Consider the following 14,723-nt stretch of genomic DNA (forward strand, 5'->3'; position numbering starts at 1 on the left):
CATGGGAGAAAAACATACATTTCCAGAATGTCTTCATTTACTTAAAACTGGTTTTGATGGCAGAATTATATTTTGTTTAGATATACACAAGACTTGTCATAAATAATGACAAGATCATTTTTAAATTTCTATTTTTATTATTATTGCAACTAATAAAAATCCTTTGTTTTGTTTTGTAAGTGTATTTTCTTATCATGTCATTTAAACTGAATGTATGGTGTCGGCGTGCACAAATTAGTTTCCATTTAAACTGAGGAAATTTAAAGAAAGTCAATTCTTAAATTGCAGCCCTTGTGATAACAGTACACTGTAAACATTTTTTTTTTGCTGTAGTCATGCAGCTAGTTGCCAGTAATTTACTGTAGATTCATTTTTATCAAATTCATTGGCAACATTTTTTGTTCAAAGATGAAGGACAAGTCTTTATCCTAACAAAAAAAAAAAAAATATATATATATAACAGCCTCATGCAAAGCATTCTGGGAACCAAACTATAAAAAAACAGAAAAAGGTTTATGTGGACTTTTGATTCCCCGAATGCGTTGTATCAGGCTGTTATTTTATCGTTTTTTCCTGTAAAGATAAACTGCTGCCAGTAATATTGTAATTTCAACAGAAATTATTTACAGTGTAGTAATAACATTGTGACGTCTGGACCAAATTATGGTTTATAGACATTCAAATATCCGAAATAAAGACAATAAAAATCAAGCCTTCCCTCCCCAAATAAATGATTTTGTCTAATCTATTACATCTGAAAAAAACATGTCTTACAAATGCTAAAAAAAAAACTTTGTAATAAATTGAAAAATTATAACCACACATCATTTCCTAAATAAATGTATACAGCCAAGCAGGCCAGCACTGTGGATTGTGTCGGCACACACTGACATTGCAATAAAACATTCATCCAGAAATGCGGTGTGCACACAGGAAATCACCCTTATCACTCTCCCGGAGCGAAGTTTGGCCGTGTTTAAACAGTTGTTAGGAAAAGAGCCTCCATAAGGTTTATGGCCCCATGAATGGGTTTGACTCTGTAGGCCAGGTGCGGTTCCAATCCGGATCCTCCATTGTGCGTCATCCAGTTCGGGTTTTCCATCGCGCCTCTGCAGAGAGACACGCAACCGGCCCGACGCGCTCGCTCGCTCGCCTCCTTTCAGATACTGGGTCGATATTCACTTTGCGCAGGACGAAGCGACCGGGATTTCCTTAACTTCAAAAAACATATTTCCAGTTGAGTGAGCGGCACGTCCTGTACCGGTACCGGGCATCCAGACAGTTCACCGAAGCAGCTCGGCCGGCACGATGGCGAGAGGACGCGTGGGTTCGTAGACGTAACGCGACATTCTTGCGTCCGAACCGAGCGCTGCGTGGACCGGGAAACCTCCGGCTACCGAAAACGGCGAAATGTTATTTTGAATCCAGTACGAGTTGTTCGGTTTGCGAGTTTACGGTAACTCGGAGGCCCGATGGAGTTATCTGGAGCGCACGGATCTGTTGGGAACGCGTCTACCTGAGCGAACGCATTGGATCCGAACGCGCCGGACGCGCTGTGAGTCTTTGTGCGCTGCTTTTAGGGGTGACTTATAAACACTGTCGTTTTATTCTGCGTCAAAACACTTTCCTCTGGGACTATTCCTCAACATGTGAGTATTTAACTCTTCAGTCAAGTGCATGTCGGAGATTTATCGCGGTGAATTTATCCGTCTGAAAGCGCGTACGTTACCGGGTTTGTAACGTCTCCACCGACCCCATCTGGGTCTTAAGGCACCGGGACAGTAAACACGAAAAGTGCTCAAAAGACGGACATTTTTGTATTGAAAACGCACAAAAAAACTGAATTGTGTGTAAAGATGTGAAAGCATTGCGGGGTCATGTAGTGTGCAGTTTTCTGCCCCGGTCCAAGACATCGATAACACAGCAGTTAGTCTCAATTTCTCTGGGTTATTTTTCTTTTACAAAAGCGCATGCTGTGTTTATACCTTTTCATTATAATCCTGCCTTAATTTATAGGAGAATTATACCGGCCAGTGAAATGAATCAATGGAAAGATGCTGTTTCTCAAACTGGCCGAAACAGATGCATTGTCCTCTGTGGCCTTATTTATTACACCACATCAAAGGATTTGGAGTAATAAATAATACTGAAAGCGTTTTGCACGAATGCACATTTTAACAATGTGACCCAAGAATCACTTGCATAGTAAAAGCGCATCAACTAAATAAAATAGCTGGGTTAAAGTAAACCTAAAGGAATAATGTGCATGAAGGAGGTTGCACACAAGTGCATGTAATCCTTGTTTTCATGAGGGGTTTGTAAACGGGAAGCATAAATGGTTGATTTTGTTTGTCTTTTGAAAGTCTTTCTGCAGCAGCTCAAATGAGATCATTTTACTGCACATGCATTATTTAGCATGCTATGAGCTGCTCATGTCACACACTGTGTGTGTGTGTGTGGACGCAAAAGACAGAAATTCATGGATTAGGCTGCTAGTTTGTTGAAAGTTTAAATCTGTGCAAAACTGGATACTTGCGTGTGGAGCCACGAACAATTAAAGATACTGTAAGCCATTCACATTCGTGAGCTAAAAAAATTAACTTAAGGTGAATTTTGCTAGACTGAATTTGAGAAGTACGAGAAGAACCAAATTGACCCCTCTTAGAAAAAAATGAAAGAGCCTCCTATGATTTCCATTTGAAACGCATGAAAGTACAGTGCATTTAATCTCCATTGTGAGTCATTGTTTAGCGCTCATTCATTTGAATGCAGAGAGTGAATTCACATGGACAAATGCACAGTTGTGGTGCGCTCTCATTCGCTCCATTTGTTGTGCATGTCTTTAGAGGAAGTGCCATCTCAGCTCACATCAACTGCCTGTGATTTCTGGCGCTTCATTTTCCAGCCATTCATTTACATATCAAAGTGCTTGCATCTCAATGGCCAAAAACTTGAGCCACCAAACCTTCCCCTCCCCAAAAGTTTGGCCACTACTGAGTTGGATTCATGGATCTTTGAGACGTTAAGGTTTAGGCAAAATCCAAAAATCGCATTCCTTCGACGATTTTTTTCTTTAAACATTATTAAAGCGTCAGATCAAATGATTTGAAAATGGTTCTGGTCGATGAATTGTTGAATTTTTACAACATGAATGGAATCGAATCAAACCGTACGGCAGATAAATGGAAAAACAGTCGGTTTATCCTGGACTGATTCTTGAAGCTTCTATGTATACGATTTTTTTTTATTTGGGTGTTGACAAGATTTCAAAATTTTCGAAACATCTAGATTTTTAAAGTCTCTTACAGAAAATGTATTTCCTGACATTTTGTCTATTTTGCAGTATTGTTTTTCCCAGATGATGAAATGCAGACACCAGCATTTTCCAGTTGTTCTCGCAGCTGTTGAGTTTTCAAAACCGAGTGACTCCATTTATTCATGGTAGTCATAGTTTCCACCAATATACCAAAGTAAACATCTGATTACTTTCTACTACCAACACTGTACTCTCTCTCTATACATATTTGATATATAATAAATGTGCGTTTATGCAGACCATACCGGTCGATCGAAACGACACGACCCCGTACACTTCATAAAATGGATTCCTTCTTTAATGTAGCTGAGCACTGAAACATCACCACGGCACAAGCATTATGTGATACAGCATATTCTGAATGCTTTCTCACACATTACGTTTAAAGGTGCAAAACGGGCTGCTTGTACCTTTCAAAGAAATTTAGATTTACAACAGGCCTTGCAAATTGCAATCGCCTATATCACGTTACGCCGCTGTTTACAAACTCCATCCAGCGAAAGCCTTTGTGTCCAAAGCAACGATAGCTCAAGAACTTACGAGAACGGCGAGAGGCAGAGAGTCGCTGTTTGTATACCCGGGGGAGCTGGCTTGGAATAAGGAATAACGCATCTGGAAAACTTCTATAACGATGTTTTGGGAATGTTTTCGCACTGTGGATGCCAAGACGTGGGTTTCATTTTTGGCTAATGTCTGAATTCACGCATGAGGAATGCTGATAATGTTTATTTCACAACTGTGTTACCACGCGTCTGAGTGAAAGGTTGTCGTGGATGATTAATTATAATCATTAGGATTATGATTTCACAAACGCGCGATTCAGGATACAGCACATGTTCACCGCAACCTCTGACATGTGTTGAAGTGATTAACGTTTTCCTGATTTTGCTTCAAATTTCATTCATTCCTTAACGTCACAAGGCCTGTGGTTGAGCGTGGAGATTGATCCCTTCAGTGTGCTTGCGTTCCCACAGAAATGAGCTGGATTACTCAAGCGCTTGCCGAGATCTCGTTTCTGCTGGCCTAGAAAGTCTTTCACGTCCCTTCATAGAGATCCTGATGCTAACAAGCCCCTGCTTTCACTTGTCAACCTACAAAAACCCCTCTCAAAAGATTTGTTTCAATGCGAGTCGTATATATATATATATATATATATATATATGTACATATAAAATCCAGTGAATATATACTTTAGGTTTTGCTGTTAAATAGCAGCACTGCACAATGCACATTAACAGAAGAATGGAATTAGATATCGTTCTACAGAATCATCACAAGCCAAAAAGTCATATTTTGTCATTTTTTGAAATATGAAGCAAATTCAATGAAATGTGAATAATTTATATTAATAGTACGTCATTGCTCTCCGGAGGGAAATAAGAAGTATAGGCATTTGCAGTATTGACAAATATTATGCAAATGATAAAACCGAACACTCATATGTAGAACTAATACGTTTTATGTTTCAGTGTTATTAAGGAAAGAAATATGTGCATGTTTAAAAAATATGCTCTTTAGTAAATGAACAGAGAGAATCAATATTTTACTTAAACTGTAAGACTGGTTTTATAATTGGAATGTTCAACCTTTTCAGATGCATAATAAAAAATGTAAGACATTAAATGAACAAATCAATATTTATGTATAAAAACACGAAGAAAAAAAACTAGAAAATGATCTATTTGTAGCGAATGCTTGCAGAATAATGAGCATTTTGACACTCATTAGGTGAGTGTACAATAAATGAGATCAAATAAACGAGAAAGGAAGTTAGAAGATGCAGCGTTGAGCATGTTCGGGGTCTCAAAACACGTTTGTGTCGGTAAAATATAATGTATCCAGAAAGTTTGTTAAACAAAACTAAATCTGGGAACTGAACGGTTTGTTTTTCTAACATAATGAAATAAAATTGTAATATAATTTTATGTCTTTAATTGAACCCAATACACATAATTTAGGGGGCAACTAAGAAATATTCCTTCGGTGTGTTTTTAAAAATTCTTTTAAAAACAGGCATGCTTTATATTTAACCACAAATGCAAGAACGGAACTGTAACTAAATAGCAAGCTAGAAAAAGTATTTTAGTGCTACCTCAAACCTGTATAAAAGCCCCCTTTTTATATTTTGTGAAAGAGCATTTTTGAATAAGTATGCGTTTTTCTGTAGCTGCCAAAAAGCTTTCAGGGTTGAAAAGAAACTTGAGTTTCCAACCGAAGCCCCTCCGAGTACTGCAGAACACACAGGGTTTCTTGAGTGACGGTGTTTTCCCCAGAACCATCGATGGTCCTCAGAACATTCTGAAAGACTGTATGGAGGCCATTAAAATAGTTGTTTTAAAGAAAGACACCTCCCGTCTTGGTTATTAGTCATTTCGGTACATGGAGGAAGATAGAAACTCAACCCAGCAGGCAAGATTTCTTACCGGCTTTAAGAGGAGGAAAGTTGAAATGACGCAACTACAAACTCGTATGGTCGGCTGTAACATTTGATGTTACTCGAGTGGTAAAACATCGAGGTCACAGGTTGGGATTTCAGGTAACGGATAAAAACACACACACAAGTCGTAAAGCATCTGCTGAATACTTGAATGTAAATGCATGTTGTGCTCCAGGCCAGATCTGTAGGGTGTGATGGTAATGCTGCAGTTCTCCAGCATTAAGTGCAATCTTCAATCACAGCGGGATCGCTCGACAGACATCGCTGTCTGGTTCTCTGAAGAAGGATAAAACGACCCAGAAGGAAAACAAGAGAAACGCATCCCCGCTTTGCCAAAGCGATTTTACGCTCCTGTAGAACTATCACTGCACTTACGCCGTGTTTATATGTGATGGAAATGATGGTTTTTATAGATGCATTTCATCTATCCATCAGAACAATTGTAGTGGGTTCTGTGTGGATGTAAGAGAAGAGAGAAAAGAAAATGCTGGTTGAACCAGCCTTGCATAAGCTGTCTGTCAGGAAGCACGCTGAGGTTTTATATGTTTGTGCTTAAAGGACTAGTGCGCTCCAAAACTACAATTCTTGCATCATTTGCTCAATCTCATATTATATATATTTCGAGAAATGTCTCAGTGGTTTTTGTGATCATACAATGGAAGTCGAAGTGGCTCAGTATTGTTTGTGTATCAATGTTCTTCAGAATATCTTCTAATGTGTTTTTTGGATGAGTAAATGATGAAGTCAGTTTCATTTCTGTGTGAACTATCCCTTGACTGTGAAGAAGGTGATCTGTTATTGGTGTCATTATGCTGGATGTGAAACTCACTTAAAGCCTTTTACATGTGAACATCTTTTTAGTTTTACACATTTTATGGAACCGTCCGATGAGCGGCTTGCACTTGAATTGCACTTGAGTTTATCAAGCATACCAGGAATTGAGTTGAGTAATCGGACATAATACTTTCCCCCGATCTCTTATTTATCAGTAAATGGAGAACATTTAAAGCTGACATTATTTCTAAATGAAATCAAATCATTTGTGTTTTTTCTATGGCCGAATGTAATTATCTGCAAAGTTCAATAACTATGAAATAAGTGAAACACTATTAATGTTAAATGAATCACATTCACTGTGTGTGTGTGCTAGAACTGCACTTCGTGTAGGAATACCTATGAATACAAATTAGATCATGTGAGTAAAAAATGTAGATGGACTACCAAGAATGCATTAAGCCATGCGTGCAGTTTTCTCATTTTTTTTAAACCCCACCTTTGATTCTCGCTCTCTCTCTCTCTATACACATATATATATAGTTGAAATTGAAAGTGAAGAACATGGTGCATTTGTGAATGTTAGGACCTGTAGTGCGCACCCACTATCTGACCGCTGTGTAGATGAAGGGGGGCACGTTTGATGATTAGTCCTCCCTACGGCTTTTTCCAGGAGAAAAACGCTCTTTTAAACACACCCTGCTGGAGCTGCCAGCTTTGAATGATGGATAGCTGCTAGACCTTTCTGGTTGTGTATCAAACGCTCCGTGTTGGCGCTGCACACCCTGTTGGAGCTGTGAATTGTAGGTTGATGAATGGTTAAAGGTCTTGTAGCTCCATCTATCAGGGGATTAGCATTGACCTGCGAGACGTCTCTACTGGCCCCTGGGCTCCTGCGCCGCAACAAATGGCTACATTAGCATAGATAGAGACCACAGGCTTTCAGAGCCCACAGCCCCCGTAATATATTTTTGTCCCTCTGTGGGAATTTTAAATGCATTATACAATTTTTCGCGTGTGAGAACGTGCAGGCAGATATTGGGGAAATGTCGAGGGTCTGTTGCGGGCGAGTCGGTTAATGCGCCACTCGAGTCGGTTGTCTGCGCTGATTATGCCACGTTTCCTTGAAGTGGAAGGGTGCGCTTGTGGAATCAGGTTGGTGCGTTAATGTGCGCCGCATTATTTCATGCTGATGTCCTGAAGTGCTCGGTGCCAAACGCTTATGAATCATCATCTAGATTCTAATGGCTTTGAGGAGGACTTCGATGAACCCATTTGACATTCATTATTGGACTCGATAGTGTTCGACTAGAGAAGAACTGCATGTGTGCATTTCTCCGCTCAGAGATGATGCAAAAACACATATTATGATTTTAAAATAACAGGAGACGGATTGAAACTTTCAGAGAACTGCATACATGTCATTCTTATCATATTTCTTTATCACAATCACAAAAGTGAGCCACGCAGTTCCGAACTTGTTTCACCCGTAATAGGACCAAATAATGATGTTTGGCAGCACATAATGCAATTTTAAGATATACATTTCATGAGAACGTGTTTGTTCTTCAGACACAAACATTTCCGCTTTGAGATGACTTCTGAGGAAGAATGAACTTGGCTATGTTTGTGTTTTTGTCGTGGCCTTCTATCCTACGAAGTATTTACTTCTTTAGTGTTTTGCTTCTAAGCGTATTATTTTCAACGCTGCCTTCCCGCTGCCCTCCATTTGATGTGGAAATCATTGGTGACCTTAATTTCTAGTATTTGTGATGGAAAAAAATACAGTTAAGAATTAGAATTGCCAGTGAAACAAGATCATTTCTGTCCTTCCTCTTGGTTGACACTGATTTGTTCCATTTGAAACCGGCCAGTGAAGAGGGAGGCATGACCGTCTCGCTGTACATGTGTCTGTGTCCATCGGCTGGCCGAGAACTAGCATGACTGCTCATGACAGCGCATGGCTTAGATTATAGAAATCACGAGCTCCTAAATGTGCTCAAGGCGGCGCGATTATTCCGCTAATGGCAAAAGTCACGAAATTGGGAAATCGAATTTTATGTTGCGCCGCACTTCAGTGCAATTACGCAAAATGTGCTGCGATCACTCGTGGTTGTAAACGATCAAGCGGTATGTGGACGGAATGCAATTATTGCAGCATTTGCAATCAGAGAACGTTTTTGGGGTTTGGTGTATCAGTGTTTGCGATCAAAGTAATTACCTGCTTGAATTGCATGATATTATCAGGTACAAGTGTAATCACATAGGGACATAGCAACTGAACTCAAGAGGTCTTGTGTTAACTGCAAATGTGTTTACTGTTGCTTTAGCTGTTATCGAATTTTCACATTCTATTATTTGAATTAAAACGCATGTGTATGGGATTGAACAACGTTTCTACTTTTATTACGATATACATTTTCCTGTTGAAATTTCGATTCGATTGTCCTAGAAATATCTTCCGAGATCTGCTCGTGATAACCTTCTTTGGTGTCGTCACATTCCGTTTGTTAAATGAATGCGCTTTCATGCATTTTAAATCGTTTTGCCTCATTGTCATTCTCCTTAAAACATAACCACTTGTTTTGCTCGGGTCTGAAAAGTGTTCGAGCACGTTCAACGTGCACATTTCGGTTAAATGGCAGACCAACCTAATTGCTTTGGAATTGAATTGATAACGGCCACGTACTGTAGATTTTCCTTCCACCCAAAGGTGCAACTGCTCACTAGTTTCTTATAAGAGAGACAGCCAATATGAACGCATCCATTCTAAGTTTAGTTTTATGTCCTTTTAATGCGTGTTAAGTAGGATTTGCAGATTTGGATTGACTTCTTTTTTAAATAAACCATATGCACATGAAGTCTTCAGGGCTTGAGATATGCAACGATGCTCTTCTGTGTGTCTCGAGCTGTCACAAGCCGCGCTAAAATCGAGACGGCCTGTTAGATAATCCTTCCAATGATGGTGAATTATTGAAAGGTTTGTTTTCGTTGACTGGGACCGGGCCGGCTGTTAACTCGCTGTGTCGGTTCGTCTTCTGTATGGTAACTAAGGGACGCTACACAAACACAAGAAGGAATTATGTTCCGGGGAAGAGTAAAGACGGGAAAAAGCTGGTGTGGCGGATTGGGGGCAGAAAATAAAATGAGAGCGTCTCACCAGCCAGCGGCCGGCCTGAAGATTAACACAAGACTGGTGACCGAAAGAAAGCATGAAGAATTTTAATCTATGCGTATTGTCCTTCTACTGTATATCAAAGCCAGAGGAGCCCGTTCCTCCTGCCTCGATTTATTACACAAGTTGTTTCTTTAGTTTTTTGATAGATATCAAAGACAGCGCAGCTGCAGTGACTGCACAGTCTGTGTGACTTTTGTTCATTTTCAACTGAGCATTGACGACATAAATAAAGAGCAAATGTACGACAGCATCATTGAAAATGTGTCATTGATTATTGATGTGTAGCGCATTAATGCTTGCTTGTTTACTCGTGCAGATGTTTCTTTTCATACTGTAGTTGCGGTAGATATATATTTATTAAATATGTGACAGAGTCTCAGCGTAGATTCTCATGTCCTTACCTTTCACTTGAAATCATTACTAGCATAAGTCAAGTCGGAATAAAGACGTTCATTGTCACTTTTACAAATGGAAATCCTGTTTGTCTGACCACTGGTAGATGGGGAGTGCTTAAAAATACAATGATTATTAAAATGCTGACTTTACACTCAGATTGCACTTTTATTCGTATTGTCTACTGTGCAGAATAGATATAAGATTTGTCCGAAATTTCAACTTTTTCCCGTCCCAACCTGTTTAATCAGGCAACATGCTTGTGCAATAAAACTCTGTTTGTCCTCATTGTCTGTTACGGCATAAAAACATACATTACACTACTACCTAATTCTGGGTTCATTATGGATATGCTAAACGCGTCTATTTTATTGCAACATCACATTATTGTGCATCTGAACTTGCGTTAAGCAATCAAACAACATCACATTTCAACCAAGGTAACAACAACAAAAGTCTTGGGTGAATGGTTTATTAAATGTTTTTCTAAGTATATGACTCTTTACATTGTTAATTGTTATTTTAATGCATCACAATGCATAAAGATACACATGCAGTAATATACTGTGTACGTTATAGTCCATTCGTCCGTCTTTATACACCAAAGGGGTCCTGGGCCGGGTTAGGTTTGTGTTTCACGCCACACTTAATTTGTCGAATTATTTCCAACAATGTCCATAAAACTCTCAGGATCATGTTCTGAAAGGCGATCGCATTTTCTTGTTGTCCCAGTTCCATGGCAAATGCTCAGGTGTAGCCGTGAATGGCACCGTGTAATTGTGTGAATAAAAACAGAATGAAGATGGTAGTTTGGGCCTGCGGGGTGTTTAACTGTTGATCTGTGGGTATTCTCCATTCACTCACCAGTTGACTGATAGGACACATGACAGCCTATTCTGTTCATAGTAAATGTGCGGTTGTCAAGCCAACTACATTTTCTCTTGTATATGGTGAATTGTGAGGGAACGACTGAAGTATGCGGAGGAATGGGTCGCTGCGGGCGCCATGCGGTTCAGTGCAGGATAAAAAAGAACGGAAATTCTTCAGCTCCTTTAGTTTCTTTATGAAAGGATTCAGGGCTCTGACACTGACTGAAAAGAATTACAGTATCGCACACAAAAGAACAACTTTTTTTGGTTGATGAATGTGATGTTTGAGTCAGTTCCTTTCGACTAGGACTTTTAACACGTAGATTATCAGTCGTTACGCATTAACACGCCTTATTATGACTTCTCCGTAAGATCTGCTAACCCGAACAAATCGCTCTGGATATGCCGGAGATTTTCACATCTGTAGAAGTCAGGCAACCCAACGTTAATACCAACAGTGAAACGGAGAAAAGAATAAAAATTAAGCCCGTGACTTAGCCAGTGCTGAAATTGGCTCCTAGTGAGTATTCCTGCCATCAGTGTGCGTGGATAGAACGCTAACACGCTGAAATGAATGTTTCCATGCAGGAAAATCGTAGGTGAGATCATTGCTGATTGACACCTGAGGTTTGTGACACCATTTCTGCACCTTTACCTGCGTTTCAGTGCTTTCAGCGAATATGCCCACTGTCGACACCCCACCTGACATGGGCATCCAATGCCTGTCTCGCTTGCAACCGTAACTTGTGACAGGTTTGCAACGTCGCTCCAGTTGAGAACATGACATTGAATCCTTGAGGGGGAGACCCAGCTTGCCGTAGTCTTGTCAGGGATTGTCAAGACAAAGTGCAATGCCTCCGAGACGCCTCCTCTGAGAATGTCGAGAGCGTCCAAGGAGATCTCCTTTAGACCCGCTCTGCACCTCTCCGTGTGCATTTGACTGCTAGATAATTACACATGCTTTTAACCGAAAACATGTTCTCGTCTTATTAAACATTCGTATGAAATAATTACAACACAGAACAACCACGTAGATTGAGACCTGCTTGTTGATGATCTGTGTTTTCTTTACTGTTGCATTTATACAATTTATTTTAGTTTGATTCAAAAATCTGTATGCCAAAGGCTGAATAGTGTCATTTCGCATAGTATCTCGGTCCTTTCACATGTGAAGTTGATCTTGTGGTAGTTGGGTTCATTTTGCAGATTTTACAGTCCGCGTTCGTCAAAGTAATTGGACTCCAAAATGCCAAATAAAAATGGTAATGGCAGCATCACATCTTCATTTATCTGCGCTTGAGCTTACACTGGGATGCAGCTTTGCATTTCATTTGCGTCCGCCTCACTTGCTATGCATGTATGTGCGTATGCATTCTTTTTTTTCTCCCGTCTTGGCCCTGACAATTGAAAATAAATTAACATTCCAGCTCTTTTATGTTTTTCTTCTTTAAGCCTGTCAAGAATACTTGGAGGCGAACCCTGAGAGGTCAAGCGACACTCACTTGCTGTCAATCTTCCCGTGCGACCCGCCCGCCCTTTTTCTTTTTCTCTTCCATTCTTTTCTGGCCCATTCATTCAATTCCTCTCCGTCTAAGAAACTCCTCCTTGGCTATTCTTCCAGCGGTCGCCTCCCCGTCCTCCGAAAGGAAACCGGGTGCACTGTGATGAATCTCACATTCACAAACAGACCCATATTTAACATTAAGCCTTCCTTTTTGGCTGCCGTATTTTTCCCACCCGATCATTTTCATTATAATTGAATTGCCCTCTTTCCACTCCGATAACATGGGAAATTTGCAGTGCACACTCATTTTTACCCTTTTGCTATAATGATGACATCTGTCATCTTGTCTAAATGACTGGAGGAGATTTGTCGTGAGACATAGGGCTTATTTCTCTTGACGAACAATGAGAAAATGTGGCAAATAAATGGCTCCTATTCATGACGAATCATGTTTTCGAATGCTAGAAATAAAGGATTATCATGGTGTAGTGTCTTTTTGATGATATGCAATGGTGTGAATGATCATCAAAAAGTGTTTGTTCGCCTTTACATCATCAGTTTGAACTAAACGGTTGACGTTATTCAGTCATTTCATTTATGCAAAAGCAAAAACTGTCTCGCATTCCTGATCTCTGCCCTTGCAAAATATGACGCATCTGTCAGGAATGGCGCAAAGCTCGCTAATACTAATCACTTAATCCTTTTATTTCAAGTCCGAACAAATCCAGTCCGAAATCTGCCAAACAAAATGGTGTTTAGGCGGATGATAAAGGTGGGCTCCCGCGATTAAGCCTCCAGACATAAAGCGAGCATGTTCCTCAGCAGGGTGAGAGTTTGAGCTCTCTAATGAAGAGAAATAAACCATGTCAGGCAGACGGTGCAGTCGCTCACTTTTCGTGAGCTCCCCTCCATCCCCCAACCCACGTCTCCCGTCTGCCAGGATCAGCGTCTCGGCAAACTCGGCAGGGTGTGGGATTTTTTTTCGGCCGGTTATATCCGTGATCGCGATTACCGAAGTACAGATCAATGGCACCCTTAGCCACACTCAAGACACCCTGTTTGGGGATCGGCACAGCTGCGGGATATTTGGCATCCTGATCCCATCATGCAATGCCCTGAACGATTTTCCCACCTGAATGCGCAGTCAGCGATAAGGCCGATTGCATTTCTATGATAAGCTTAATCATGCGTATTAGCGTGAAGCGAAACGCATTCAGCCTAAACCCTCTGGGTGCATTGAAGTTAGTCGTGTTTCTGTCGGGTGTCATACGCGCCGCTGCTAATTATTTAAAGATAAATGTGCTTGGAACTCAGACGTACAACATTGCTCCTGCTTCCTGTGTTGCGCAACGCTCTCATTCGTCCTTGTGTCTGAATTAAAATGCATGCGAAGAGAAAGTACATTTCCTGCAGCTGGATTTGCAATGAAGCTTAATTAAATTCTGTCTGTTGAATGCTGCGTTTTGTTCGAACTTTTCCTTCTCCTCTTTTCATCAGCATTACCGGAGCTCTGAGTACGGCGTAATGTTCATATTTAGGTTCATTATAAAATAATCACGCTGCTTGATGATGAGGAACCGCGCAGATGCTTTGGTGAAGTGCACTTCAAAGTGCGAAATTCCGCAGGCAATGCGGATGAGTCAAAACCACAAACTACCTGTGCTGTACATGCTGAGCCGATGCATTGTGGGTGATGGAGGAGGAGGGGCAGTGATTTTTTTCTTTCTGGAAGATGAAAGTATTATTTAGTTTGTGGGTGGATGCTTGCACGCGTATGCGCACACATGCGTGTCTGTGGGTATGAATTCGTGGGCAGAGTGAGTCTGACATGTCATTCGTCTTCAGCGTTTGACATTGTGTTATAATGAGCTCGGGCTCCCCAGGGTCTAGAATAGTAACCTTTTCTAAAGCAGACAAAGCAGTCTGAATGTGTTCGTCCCACCCCCATGAGATAACGGGCAAACAAAAGCAAACACACACAAACATCCACACACAAAAGAGAGGTGTTTTAATAGTTTACCTATTAAACCAGTTGCCAAAGTAATTATTATAGTGAAGGGTGGGTCGAGGGGAAGTGAGAGACGTTGAGAAATGAGCGATGTGTTTGCAATCTATATAAACGGTGCAATTACAAGCACAAGCCTAGGCGTGTGAATTCCACTCTTGAGGTCCAAAGATAGATTCTGGCTTCCCTCGAAATCCTTCACGTATCCTCAAAACAGACTTTAACCGTATTAATGTGTGTAAAGTTA

The 14,723-nt window shown here is 40.5% G+C and overlaps 1 protein-coding gene across 3 annotated transcripts in view; it reads left to right on the forward strand.

Annotated features, from left to right (window-relative positions):
• The first annotated feature begins 1,100 nt into the window (after positions 1 to 1,100).
• Positions 1,101 to 14,723, forward strand: part of adgrl2b.1 (adhesion G protein-coupled receptor L2b, tandem duplicate 1) — an 84,126-nt gene continuing 70,503 nt past the window's right edge. The window contains exon 1 of one of the 3 annotated variants that reach the window (XM_079452921.1): positions 1,101 to 1,649. The gene's annotated coding sequence lies outside the window, so the exon portion shown is untranslated. The remainder of the gene's footprint in view (positions 1,650 to 14,723) is intronic. The other 2 variants (XM_079452922.1, XM_079452923.1) reach the window with 2 other exon arrangements.

Source organism: Barbatula barbatula, assembly GCF_947034865.1.
Source record: "Barbatula barbatula genome assembly, chromosome: 3".
Classification (NCBI taxonomy): Eukaryota; Metazoa; Chordata; class Actinopteri; order Cypriniformes; family Nemacheilidae; genus Barbatula; species Barbatula barbatula.